The sequence below is a fragment of the Spermophilus citellus genome (assembly GCF_964194105.1).
Source record: "Spermophilus citellus genome assembly, chromosome: 2".
NCBI lineage: Eukaryota > Metazoa > Chordata > Mammalia > Rodentia > Sciuridae > Spermophilus > Spermophilus citellus.
In genome coordinates this window covers 53,720,505-53,735,068 of record NC_138183.1, presented here as the reverse complement: position 1 = coordinate 53,735,068, position 14,564 = coordinate 53,720,505, and the positions used below count along the sequence as shown (strand labels likewise).

General features: G+C 36.3%; 1 protein-coding gene across 1 annotated transcript in view; it reads left to right on the top strand.

Annotated features, from left to right (window-relative positions):
- Nucleotides 1–14,564, top strand: part of LOC308639959 (uncharacterized protein) — a 459,919-nt gene that overhangs the window by 108,651 nt on the left and 336,704 nt on the right. The gene's annotated exons all lie outside the window — the stretch shown is intronic.

Sequence of the window (14,564 nt, the reverse complement as noted above, 5' to 3'; positions counted from 1 at the left end):
AAAAATATGCCTGCTGCATTGGGTGATTTCTAAGCAAGATACTGAGCACGCTGACTGTTTTTTTCCTGATAGCAGTGAAATGAGATAATGGAGAGAGAAACTGGAGGAAATACTCTTAAACAAAGAAGAACCCAGATTTGATTGTTTTAAAAATTCTCAGCCTAAGTGGCAAGCAATGCTAAAATTAATATATTATTTCTAAACAAAGACCAAATAGACAGCACAGTCAGGGAGTTGTGATCTGAAGTTGAAGCTAAGAGTATGGCTGTAAAACTTTAAGACCTCAGTAAGATCAAAGGTAGGGCCTTCGTGGACTTTTCAGTCACACAAAAGGGTCTTAAAAGAGACTAAGGGTGTACCTCACACATCTTCTTAATCAAACATTATTGCTTTTAGAAAGCTTATGATTCCTCTGAGGCATGACAGCAGGAACCTAAGGTAGTAAAGGATTTACCTGCAAGATATTTGTAGATGTGACTTTTGTCTGATGCAAATGAACTAAAGTAGATTCATGGGAAATCCACTAAGGTCTTATAATAATTATACATACAAACTTGGACTTGGATTCAGGGGAGAAGAGATAGTACAGAATGAAGAGAGATCTTTGAATTCTCAAATTCTACTATTAGGAAGCAGCGTGGGAAAATTGTTCAGCTGTGAATGCATGCCATGCTTCGTTTAAAAGAAGGAAAGTTGACTTAGAGAGTAAATACCAAAGACTAACGGGAGAATTCTCAGACCTTGAGATATAATTAGTGTGCCCCTAACATGTTTATGGATAGATTTTTGGTAGAATTCCTATATGCCAACAATTCCCTTGTGACTTTCATTTACCCTATTTGAAAAGGAATGTGTAGAGGGGTTATCCTGTCACTGCCTCAGTGCTATAATCTAGGCATGGAGAAGGGTACTTTTATCTTTAGTTTCACAAGTCTGGGGTTTGCATTTGAGAAACTGTGCTCAGGAAGTACATCTGAGGTGAATAACCTGGACCTGATTCACATAAGAAGATTCTGGGCCTAAGCTGATGATGTCTTTGTATGAAACTTTTAGGGGCCTCGAGAGTGGGTGGGTGTCATTTCCATGTGGAAGGGATGTGAATCATTGGGGGTCAGAGAGAGGAACATGTTAGTAGGCAGTTTTTTTTGTTTTTTGTTTTTTGTTTTTTTTTTTTTTAGTTTTTGGCAGACACAACATCTTTATTTTATTTGTATGTGGTGCTGAGAATCGAAACCAGCGCCATGCGCATGCCAGGCGAGTGCGCTACCGCTTGAGCCACATCCGCAGCCCAGGCAGTTTTTAAGATGATCTTCATCTACTGGCATTCATTCTCCTGAGTATAAACAGAGTTTTGTTGTTTGTTTCTACCAGACTATTGCAGAAGCAATGAGAAGTTCCAATATTAGGTTATGGAAAAGATCATGGCTTCTATTCTCTTTTAACTCACTTGCTAAAGGGAAAGCCAGCTGTTGTGAGGAAGTTATAGGTAAAGAGTGTACAGCCTGCCAATAGCCACATGAGTGAGCCAGGAAGCAGCTTTCTATCTCCCCCAGTCAAGCCTTCAGATGTGACCATAGCCCAGGCTCACAGCTTGAGTGCAGAGAGTCCTGAGCTAGAGGCTCAGCTAAGCTTCACTGGGAAAGTTGACGCCCAGAAACTGAGATAAGAATTCTTTGTTGTTTTATGTTATTAGATAAATAATTCAGGTAGGTACAAGTATTATTCTTATTTTGTAGAAGGTGAAATGGAGGTATTGAGACCTACTCAATGCTATACAAATAATGAGGACTGGAACACAGATTTGAACCCAGGCCATGTGGCTCTAGAATCTATACTAGCAAAGATTATACAGAAACTGAAGCAAAGTTGATGAGAATTTCCACCTGTTGAATGAATAAGGACATAAACATTAAGAGTCTCTTTGCTTGTTGTGTGTGTGTGTGTGTGTGTGTGTGTGTGTCTGTGAATGGGTATTTGAACATGCACATTTACAAATATACTCAAAGCGAACATTCTTAGAAAACAGAGATGATGTCTTTGGGGAACTTACCTTATTTCTCTATGTTGCTGGGTACATAGTATAAGTTTTAAATAGCCCCTTTGTTTTAAGTAGTACTTACTGGAAGCCCAGATTAGTTTTCTACTACAACCGGGGAATTCATAAGAATAGACTTTGGTCTCAAGCACTCAAAATTTAGGGAGAATATGTGGGGGTAAATAAGCTGAAAACAACTGGATAGGTCCTATAACTCAGATTCCTCCCTCCCCACCATTAATGTTTATGACAATGGACACATTATGAGTAAGAAGTGGATTTTAAAATACTAACTTACTTAAGTAACTTTTTGGCACATGCAAAGGGTTATTGTTGTGAAGTAGTGCCTTGCCTAGAAAGGGAAGTCACTCACAACATTAATCACCTTTGTTTTTATTAAATTAATATGTTAAACATTTTTAATAGACTTTTATTTTAGAGCAGTTTTAGCTTCACAGTAAAATTAAGTGGAAGGTACATATATTTCCCGTGTACTCCTACCTCTGCAAATGCACAGCTTCTAAATAAGGCCTTGTAAAAGTGGAGTGGAATTACCAGGTTTTCACTAAGAAATCTCCAATGGTACCATGTCATACAAGTAATGTAGTCAGTTCATCAGAAATTAATATGCCAGGGACACATGAATTCAGTTGGTTCCAGAGCTACAACAAAAAGCTAAGCAACAACTTCTTTTTAAAGAATTTAACAAGCCTCAGTATTTAATATGCATACGTTGCTCATTTTCTTTTTTGTAGAAGGTGCTACCATGACACCAAGATTTTGTAGACACAGATCAATAAATAGTTACACAGTTCCCATTTATTCACCTTCTCCTTGGGCTGGGGTCAGAGGGATCTGTGATGTGCAGTAAGAGGGTAGGTCTTTCAGCTAGAGGAGGCTATTCCTGACAGATCTGATGTATTGAAGACACTTGTGAATGGTAGCATGCTTTCCTGTGTTCTGTAGGATAGGTGTTGATCATCATGGACAGTACCTCTTGAAAAGTGCTCCCCTGGGTTTTCCTGATCATCAGTTCTGTAGGTTTTTCAACCTGCTATTGGTAACTGAAACAGCATCAGTAACTGAACTCAGTGATGGAGTGCTTGTCTGACATGTGCAAGAAGACCCTGGATTTAATGCACAGCAGGGTATAAAACAAAGCAGAAGAATCTCCAAACCAAAGCAAAACAAAAGATGCAAATGCCCTTGGCAGTATACTTTCAACACCATTTTTTTCTTCCCCAAATCCCTAGTGACCAGGGCGTGGCAGTTCAGTGCCAGTCAAAGGGTCTGCATGCCAGTTGTGTCAACATCATCTGGGATCTTATTAAAAATACAAATTCTTGGGCCCCACCCCAGGTGTACTGAATCAGGCTCTCTTGGGTTGGGCCCTCAGATTTATGCTGTAACATAAAGGTGATTTTTTTTTTTTTAACACACTAGTTTGAGAAGCTCTTGTGAGCCTCGACTGTAAGTTTGATTAGCTTTGTCACAGGTTCCTGAAATCTGAAATACACAGTTCTAGTGCTTTTGGCAAGAGTTACTTTGTTCACAGTGAATTTTTCTCTTCACACCTCATTTTTTCTCCTGCAGAATAGTGATATTTGAAATGTGGTTTGTAACAAATCACTTAAAAAGGGGAAAGTCCTTAACAGAATATATCGATGTTCACGTACAGCTATATTTTCTCCCTGTGGTCCCCCTTACAATATTCAGCTGTCCAGAGATCACTTTCTTTTTTCATTTGAAAAATACTGTTGACATTACTAGTTATAACAGACTCAGAATTTAAGTTTGTGGTTGGAACTAAAGCAATCCTTGAATCTTCTCTTTTCAAAACAAGTGATTGTTGTCATAGTTCCATGGAAACAAGCATACATTTTATGTGCCGTTAAAAAACAATTATTAGCAAGATCTAATAATGGTTTATTATAGATAAAAAGTTATTTAGTTATTTAAGTTCTCAGTGATGCTATTTAAAAGAAGACAGCTATCTCCGTATCTAACTGGAGGTCTTCTCATTAATTGTCAGTTGAACTGTGCCAGGAAATTATTCTGCCATTTTAGGTGCTATTTTAAGCTTAATGCAGATGTGGAAACTCATGTCAAGACTGGAAGAGTCTTAATCTTCCCTGTCTCCTAAAACGAGAAGATAATAAACACTTGTGACAAACCATAATCAGAAACCGGCTTGGTATTAATGAACAGGTCAGAGGTGGCCATCAGGGATGTTTCTGAAGAATGTTTATAGTGAAGGCTTATTGGCTTAGACCTGCAGCTCCATGAAAGAGGTGATAACAGGCATTGGCATGGGAGAGAGAGGGTAGAGAGGGGAGCAGTCAGCATGGCTCATTCTTCCCTCTCTTGGCTCTCCGCATCCAGGGGGTCTAGGACATGTCTAAATCACGCCCCTGTATTCACCACCACCTTGGAGAGCTAGGTACAGTTTATCCCGTCTCTGTGCCCCATGGGAAAGACCATCAAAAACTAGGAGAAAGAATCCAAAATTGGATTTGGGCATTCCTTCTGCCTCATATTAACTTGAGGAAGTCATAAATATTTGAGCAACTTCCCTGAAAGGGATGCAGCACTGAGACCTGGCAGGAGGCAAGAGCTTATGTCCTGTGTTTCCCTCCCTTTCCCAAGATAGTTGCTATTCTGTTCTGAGAGGGTGGATACCCCACACCATCTTTGCCTTCGGCTGTGACAACATCCTTTCCTATAGCTGACTATGAAAGTAAGGTAGGAAACCATAAATCCTGCAAAATTCTTGTCCCCTTTTCCACTTTTTTTCCAGGTTATAGTATAAATATTAGTTTGTGTGAATAAGGCCAAATACATGATGGATTTGATTTTTATGTGTGTAATACAAGGCTTATAAATTTCTAGTATATTATATAGAAACACTCATTTACTAACAGGGTGCCATAAAGCAAAACAACTTTTTAAAAGCTAGTAGCCTTTATAACCAAAATATGCACAGAATTTTGGTTGGCACATGAGCTAAATTATCTCCTATTGTGAACTTGAACCATAATTCCATCTCTAATTTAAACTCTGAAAATATATATTGTGTGCTAACTATTTGACTGTTTGGGTTCAGGGACCACCATGCATGATTTGGTCTTTCTCTCTTCTATAGGTAATGTTGATCAAGGTCCTGGGCTCACTGGCCCCCTTTCTTGGGCTCCTTGTTCTTCTCCTCTGGCTTCCTGGGTTCCTCTACTCTCACTCTCTCTTTCCCTCTTCCTTTGTCCTTAAACATTTTTCATGTGACTTAGGCATTTGTTGGTATGACTGGCTTAGAGGTCTTTCTAAAGTGGCAGTTTCCTAAGACTACTTCCAAAAATATTTCTAGATTTCTATTTCAGAATATTTCTCTCACTCTCTCTCCCTTGCCCTCTCTATATATTCAAATACATATATAACATATGTATATGTTCATGTGTGTATATATATATATACATATATGTGTGTATATATATGCATAATGCTTTAGATTAGAACACTTGTGTACATATTCTGTTTGTGAAAAATTTCAAGTAGCTGTTCTAATATTTTTCAAAAACTATTTTAATAATTTATAATGAAAGAATCAGCTAGAGATCTTTCTAAAAGCAGATTGGTAGACCCTACTCCCAAGGAATGAAATTTAGTAGGTCTGGAGTGGGGCTCAAGAATTTGCATTTCTGACAGCTTCCTAGATGATGCTGTGTTTCAGGTCTGGAGAACACACTTTGAACCACTGGTCTAACACATTGTTTTAAGAGTCTATAGTATTACTTTCTTTGTGAAATAATTAAAGAAAAAAATCTGTGGTAGGATATGTTTCTGGGAATGAATTACTGGATTGGGTTAAGAACTTCCACACTAGAAACTTTCTCCAGATACTTTTAATAGCCAGGAAATGCCCTGCATCTGGATCATTAACATTTAAACCTCCATTCCTGTTGGAGGAGCTCTGGTGGTTGTTAGCTTTGGGAGCTTTTTCCTCATTGGGTGGTAATGGAGTACTACGGCATACTCTCTCTCCAGATTTCTCCTTTCTGGTGGACTGCGACCATCTAGGCTTACTATTATGTGTTAGGATACTTGTGTAATTTTTCTATTTCTTTGTGTGAAAATTCCAAATTAGGTGCTCTTATGTTCTTCAAAGACCATTTTAATGATTTGCAATGAAAGTAAACATGAAGTTTGCTAAATGATCTAGACAAAATATAGTAATATAGATACTTCAGAAGAAAATAGTTTGGTAAAATATAATTGCTGAAGAATGTCTACTTATTAAACTATAACAAAAAGAAAAATGAAAATACTATTTTCGACAATATATTCAATTAAATTTTTCTTCTGTCTTTATTCAAATGTCTTCCCACCCTCCCAAAGTGCTTCTTTATCTTTATTTCTTCTTTTTCTGTCTTATCATTTTTATTGTATTATATCTGAAATTGATCAAATACTTCAGTATAGTATATTAATTAGTGCTTTACTGATAAAATGGATCAATAGAGTTGTTTCTGATAATTATAAATATCATAATTTCTCTGCTTGTTAAAATTAAGACAAAAAGATAAGTACAATCATTTTAGTATGATTTTAAAAGTTATCATACAATAAGTTTTTCTTACTTTACAGCCTGTGATAATGGGTTTCTTCATTTTTCTTTTACCTCCTATTGAGGATACTCATTAATTGCTTTATTTCAATTAGTGAATAATACTCCTTTAGATTGAATTAGTTGTACTTTTTGAATGAGCTAATCCAGGTTTTTATAGCAAGGTAGATGTTATGGTATCAATTTAACAAATCACTTAAATGTTCTCATTACGAAAAAATGATACATACTATGCAATACAATGGATTTGTTAATAAGCTTGATATAATCATTCCACAAATATGTGTGTGTGTCAAAGTGTTATGTTATACACCTTAAATTATACAATTTTTGTCAGTTAAAATATAAACACAAAGCCTAAGCCCACTTAAGGGCAGGGATCCCTTAGATTGTCGACTCCACTGCTTTGGGCCAAAGATGAGGTAGAACTTCATGGTGGAAGGGCCCAGCAAAGGAAAGCTGCTCCCCTCATTGCAGGGTCAGGAAGCAGAAGAGAGAGAAGAGGGAAGGGGGAAAGGGCCACAGGGAAGATGGACCCTTCCAGGGCACACCCCCCAATGACCCATGTCCTCCAGTTCTGCCCACCTACCTGGCTTATCAGTCAGTCTGTTCAAACTAGAATGGACTAATTAAGTTACAGTTCACACAGTCCAATCTTTTCACCTCAGAATGTTCCTACATTAACATCGGAGTTTTGGGGGGCAATTCATATCTAAACCATAACAATAGTTCTTTCTCTGTCATTCATGTCTTCATATTTGCTTCCACTCTCTGTATCCTGGTTTTGTCCTTATTAACTGACATTTTCATTATTGATACCAAGACTGTATGAATGGTTTCATTTCTATCCTTCTCACTTTTCTACCCATTTTGGATATCTGGAAGATGTATCCTGGTCTTATGTTTATAAAATAACACGAAAGTTGTGTTTTTCTCTGCTCTGGAAATTTCAGGCTCTCTTCAAGTCCTAAGCAATCTTAAACATTTTGATCTGAAAATCAGAATGCCCAGTCTTCACCTAACTCTAGTTACATCTCTCCTGTGACATCTAGTTCATATCCAATATTCTAATTGCATTATTGTGATTTTCCTGGGTTTGACTCCAGTGGCCTATAGATTTAGCCTGATTATGGAAGACTTTGCCTACAGAGGATTATAGTCCTTTTTAAAATAGTGATCATTATTTTAATAATTAAAATATTTAACCTTTAATCAAAGTGCAAATTATGCTTAAATTATTGTATATAAACAAAAGAACATACAAGCAGTAAATGTCCCCCTTCTCATGGAGACTACTTTGGTCATCTTACTTCAAATTGCAGTTTCTTTCCTTTGGGCCCTCCCAATCCCCTTTACCCTGTTCTGTTTTTCTCCCTATAATACTACCCACCTCCTAACATTTCTTACAGCTTCCTTGTTTATTATCGTCATTGTCTGCTGTTCCCCCTGGTACTGAAGCTTTAGGAGGACAGGTGTCATTGACTGTTTTATTCACACTGAGAATGAAATCTGACAGTAGGTACTTTAATAGTAGGAGTTAGTAGTGGCTCAGTAATTGTGTTTTGACTTAAGAAACAAATTAGCCTATAAGTCATTTTGTCATGTTTATTACATGCTAAGAACTATGCTAGAGAGGGAACCTGTAGTGCCAAACAAATAATGTGGTCCTTGTCTTCACTTAGTTTACAATTTAGTCAAGAAAATCTACACCGGCATTATGAGTGTTTTGCTGTTAGGACATTGTTCGAGGGTTTCTTGTGTAGGAGGTTAGTGAATCCTTCCCTGAATAATGATGACCAAGTTGAGATCAGAGGATGATTAGAAGGAGTTGGCTAAGTAAAGAATGACAGAAGGAGAAGGAAGCCTCTTCTAGGTATATTTAAAACATGACTAGTTCAAGGAATTGCAAGAAGTCAAGGGGCTGGGCAGTAGAAACTGGAGGGAATGCTGGTGCTAGGAGGGGGCAGGGAAGAGGTTGAAAAGGACTTTCTAAGTCCTTCTGTGCAGTTCTCACTTCCCCCAAAGCCAGTGGACTCTCAGTATGCTCTCCTTTATTCTAGGTAATGCATTTCAGAGTATGAATATCTTCCAGTTGGCTTTGCTCCTCGGTGGAATGGAAAAATACTTTGTAAGAAACATGCACTCGGGTAGAGTAAGTCTAGGTATAACATCATATCTTATTTTTAGTATTTGTGGAAGTAGAGCCGTCACAGTTCTGACCATGGTATGTTTAGTTTGTTATCAGCCAATGGCTTGTCGTGTAAGTAATATTCAGATGCTTGCTTAAAACAGCATAGCATGTTTTCACTAATCTCCAGAGTAATCAGATCAGTGACTCATACTGGGAAAGCAAAGAAAGTAGTTTCAGGAGGCATCAAAAAAATTTTTTTGATGTAAGCTAAGGACCTACAGTGATGAAGGTCTTCTAATTTAACTATGTGTTAAGATCCTCTGGCTTTCATACAGGTCAAAGTTCAGACCACATTTTTGAGATGGCTTGTTTGAAGCTTTCTCTTAATTCTACTCCTTTCCTTCCTCTCTATTCTTTTAGAGTCCCCTGAGAGTCCTTCTTCCTGGTGCCCTGGAGGGATGACCTATCCCACTATTACACAGTGTTACTTCATGCACACCTGACAACGGATAACTGCAGGACTCCACTCTGTCCCATCTCATCTCTTTTGGTTCCTCTTAAGTGATCTGTTATCCAGTCTTTAGTATTATTAATTTATTATCTCTCTATGACTGCTATACCCCTTGGAAGCATTTATACTATAAATGATGAAGGAGATATTAAATACATTTCTACTAATGGGGCTTCAGGGCAAATGAGTTGAAAAATCTTGTTCTAAGGAAAAAATAATAATATGAGGTGATGGGATGTATAGACCCTCTAATTTGATCCTTATATAGCTAATATTTGTTCCCTTTCTAAAGCCTTTTGTTTCCATGAAGTATATTTTAATTACAATATATCATGAGATTTTTATGATCTCTGAGTATTTGTGGATGACTCTCGTAATTTGGATGACACTGCTAAGTCCAACACTAGTCTTATAGGAAGAAGACAGGGCTGATTTATAAAATTGACATGTTGCCTAACTTCTGTGAGGCTTATTTATTCCCCACCCCCTTTTCTAAAATGCACTTCTTTCTATAGAGTGTTAAGCAAGTATTGAATGGTCATCAAATTAGTGCACAATTATGCAGTTTATACAAGTAGATGATGTTATTTAAATACTTCCCTTAGAATTTCAGTGATTTCATTTGTAGAAGATTTACAGTGGCTGCTCTGAAAAATTTCAGTCTATTGCAATTCAAATACTGCCATGTTTAATAAAGTTTAAAAGGCTTATGTTTTATATATATTTAACTAAAACTCACAATTATAACTTCTGACTTGACTGAAGTAAAATCGTTCCATATAAGAAAAATACATTCTCTCTAAATAGAATGTGCAGAAATAGCATTTAAAGATTTATTACAGAAACAAATGACACATAATTAAAATAAGCATGTTTTCCAGGAAAAAAGGTCCCCAGCAAGCCTCAAAACTGTGACTCTACTTTTGGATTTGTCTGGTCTAACATCTATACCAAGAATCTAAAGTGTTTTGGGTGATGCAATCCTTTATTTTAGTGATCATGATGATATGCCAAATCAAAGGGCACTCAGAAGAGTGATTGTCCTAAGAGAGGCAGTGTCCCCGGAGAACAATGACCTGGCTTAACCTAAGTCCCAAGTTGCTACCATCATGCCCATCAATTATGTGTGTCCCTTACTGGGAGGATCAGCCATGCCATCTGCTCATTCTACTTGTACATGTGAGCCTAGGCTGTTTATTCCAAGGTAGCTATTAATGGGGCAGCCGCTGGGAACATTCCAAAGTGACAATTTTGGTTGTTGCCCTTCTGGGCCTCTGGGAATCTTGGAATAGTCCTTTCTGCATGCACTCCAAAGTGACAACCAAAATCAAAACCAAAACTATTCCTGCCAGCATTTTAATTAGGAAATTAAGAAGGCCTAACCTCTCTGAAAGATCAACTTGCAAGATTTCTTTTTTTCACTCTAAGTAAAAGTCAGATTTCAAAAGCACATAAACACACTGGTGATCATGATAGTTTTCAGCCTGATGGCAATTTGACTTTTTATCTTAACCTGTAACTTCTACATTTGATCTCTTGAATACACTATTTCAAAGGGGGATACAGAAGAGATGTGGAATATAGAAATCAGCTGGGTGAGGTAGCCTGACCTAGCTGACTCAGAGCCATTCTGGCTTTGGCCAAGTCCCTGTTCTGCTTACCACTAACTTTTCACATGGAGTTTTGGGGAGGATTGATTAGATAATGAACATACAGCTTCTAATAATGAGATGAAGGATTTGTGTTAGTTCTCCTTCTCCATAAGAAGGAAAACATTATGGAGAAACCACCATCCAAAATTTACTGAGACCAAAACTCCCCACATAGCTGAAGGTCAGATTTTCAACAGTAATTACCCCTGACATAGCTGTGAACACAAGTGTAAGTTAAAGAATGAACAGATCACCTGCTATATAACTCACATTCTTCATAGAAAGAAGAAAGCACTAACACAATGCTAGAAATTAGTGAAAATAAAATGGTAATCCAGGACCTCCGTTATAAGAGCATTTAGATTTTAAAGCTAACACTAAATGAGAAAGAGTTTTACAGGAAGAAAAAACGTGACACCACATAGTCTGGACCATTACTTAAATAACAAACTGTATTGTGGTGGAATGATACCTGTGCCTTTAAGAAAAGACCGAATTATGTTTGGTGTTTTTGTTTTGTTTTAATGCTGAAGATGGAACCCAGGGCCTCATGCATGCTAGGAAAGTGCTCTACCACTGAGCCACACCCCTAGCCCTGGTGTATTTATTTTATAATACTATTAAGTGTTCAAGATTTGAATACATGAGTAGTAATTTTTTGTTTATCTGGAAAAGGTTATCTTGTGGAACATCACGTTGATAGAATAAGGACATATTTGACTTTTTACTTCTCAATGACAACAAGAATATTTTCCTATAGGTTATTAAAATTTTTTTTTCCTTCTTCAAAGAACAACAGTAAATGAAAAGAGTGAGGCAGTGATTTTGGTGGGTTCAGGAATTAATAATGAGTATATCATTGGTGTATCTTTATTTTATGAACTTTTCTTATGGGATGGAATTTTTTGTCTGTAGAACAAACATTACTTACAAGAGGCTTTTCTTTTCCCAGTACATTAAGCAAACTGATTGTATTGGTTCCACAGGCTGCTATTGGTGGGAATTTAGAAAATTTAGACTGAGAAAATTCAACCCTGTGGAGAAACAAATATACACCAGGAAAAAAAATGGTTTGTTTCAATATGTTTCTCACACTGACTATCATCCATCAAATGATGGTGTTGAAATTATGATTTTTTGATAACCCAATTTAAAAATTAATTTTATTCTTGAGGTAGGTTGATGATTAATTGTATTCTATAAGGAAGGGAGGTTGATGGTGAGGATATTTGTATATTTATTTTGCTAACCAGATACAGAATCTGATTTGTCTCTGTTCTTGGCACATAGGAATTGGCAAGTTTTCCTTTTTAGGCCTGTTTCTTCATATGCTTTGAAAAAACTGGATCTATAAAGGATGGGGTTAAAATATAGCATTGTTTCCCCAGGAAAATTCTAGTTTATACCTTGTCATTTTATCTGGTTTAACATTTTTCTAGTACTATCATTAATGTTATATTAAAAATGGTGGGTTCTCCTAGGGTCTCATTCAGAGGGGTGTGAAAGACAGGTGTAGTAAGCATAGTAGATACCACCCCTTATTAGAAGCAAGGTGACTTATATGTTCCTTGCAATGACAGCTTGCTCTCTTAGAAAATATAGTTCTTCTTGGACATGAGCATACAGGGAGAGAGAACCTCTTCCATCTTGAGTAGTGATACAGGAAGTTCTTGATGTTCCTATCCCTACTGGACACTTTATTTTCCAAATACCAACTGGTTGGGCTTTGGCCCATAAGTGCAAGGTACACAAAGTCTTCAGGCTACCAGTATGCAGGATCAGTGGGAATCACAGTAAATCATAGATTATGTGTAGATAAAATATATACAAGACACAGAAGGTGAGGAGTCTTGCTATAGTACATTTATAGCTAAATTTGAATACTCATGCTACAATGATTTTGTCATTTCATGTATAGTGTGAAATCTATACTGAAATATTTGTTCTACCCAGGTAGTTAGGATTATTTCAGAGTTAGCAGAGAAACACAACCTGAGTTATAGCCCTTATTTATTTTATATATCTTTCTGAAAACCAGGTGAAATGAAAAATTATATTTTGGGGAAGTTAAACTCATTCTAGCCTGAAGCTATAATTTCTGTTTGGTTGTCAAATGAGTGAGGTTCAGTTTAAATCATTAGTTGGTCTTCTGTTAACACTTAACAAATGATATTTAATAAACCTATTTGACACTAATTGAGTTTTAGAAGTGCAGTTTAATAAAAGTTTTCATTTCTCCAATGATCAATGATCAGTGGGAAATATATTAAAGGCTTGTTGACATTTGCTATCCACTAGGGGTGCCCGGGTGATACCAGTAACCAGGTGAAAAACAAAGACACACATTTACAGGAGCATCAGAAGCTCGTTCAGAAATTAGTAGTTATATTCAGAAAACTGGATGTGGCAAGGATGATTTAACACATGCAGCTGCAGAAAGTGCTCTGCCCTCCCTTGGTGGAGCCTGCCCTCTTATTTGGAATAAATGGCTGCTTTCCTCTGAATTAACTCAGCTCATTTATTTCATTCTTTTCTTGTACAAAAAGTGAAGCGAGAACCATTAATGTGTTAGATCTATAAATATTTGCAGAAGAATTTTGCAAATATTTAATGATGCTAGTCTTATGTCAGTATTATTAACTGCTTCAAATAGAAAAATTAAGCAAATTCCAGCATTCCATTTATAGATTAAAGGAAAAAAATGGAAACTAATTCTGTTGAAGATGAAATATTTGACACTATTGTAAATGCTATAATAAATTTTGGTTAAATATTCAAACATGATGAAATTATTTGTTTTTGCAATAATCCAATTACATGTGTTGATGGAGGACTGAATCATAAAATAAATGATATTCCTAAATTCAGAAGTCTGGAGCGAAAATTAATTGGAATTTATTGTGGAATGCATGTAATTCATGATTATATCCAAATAAACTGATAGTCTACCTATTATTGGCATTCTACCAATTGTTGTGAAATTATAATTTTAAAAATTTATAAATATTTTGTGTATACAGATTAAGAATAACTGATTTTCAAAAGTGGCTGATGTTGAATTTTAAAAAATCCCAAATAGCAAAAAACAACATATATCACTTCAGCATGAAAGTACATTCTCTCTTTGCCATCCATAAATCAGATTTTGGAAATGTTTGAAACTTTGAAGAATTTCTCTACATCTATATCAGCTTGAATGTCTTATAATCATATTGAACTTTTTTTGTATCAGAGTACTCTAAATGTTGATTACATATTGTTGAAAATCAGTTGAGTGATGTCTTTGTCCAATTATTCATGAAATGCCAGAATGCTTACTTTTAAAGCTTTTTGTGAATTATAATTAATGAAAAAGAATTCTTGCAAAGAGTAAGAAACTGAAATTGTCTTCTCCATAAACATGGGAGGTACTGAACAAATTAAATCATGAAGCTTAAATGGTATACAAATTATAAAGCACAGAAATAGAGTATAGTAGCACATGCCTGTAATCCCAGCCACTTGGGGCCTAAGTCAGGAGGACTGAAAGTTTGAAGCCAGGCTCAGAAAATTAGAGACTTAGTGACTTAGTGAGAACTTGTCTCAAAAAAAAAAATAAATAAATAAATAAATAAAAAAGG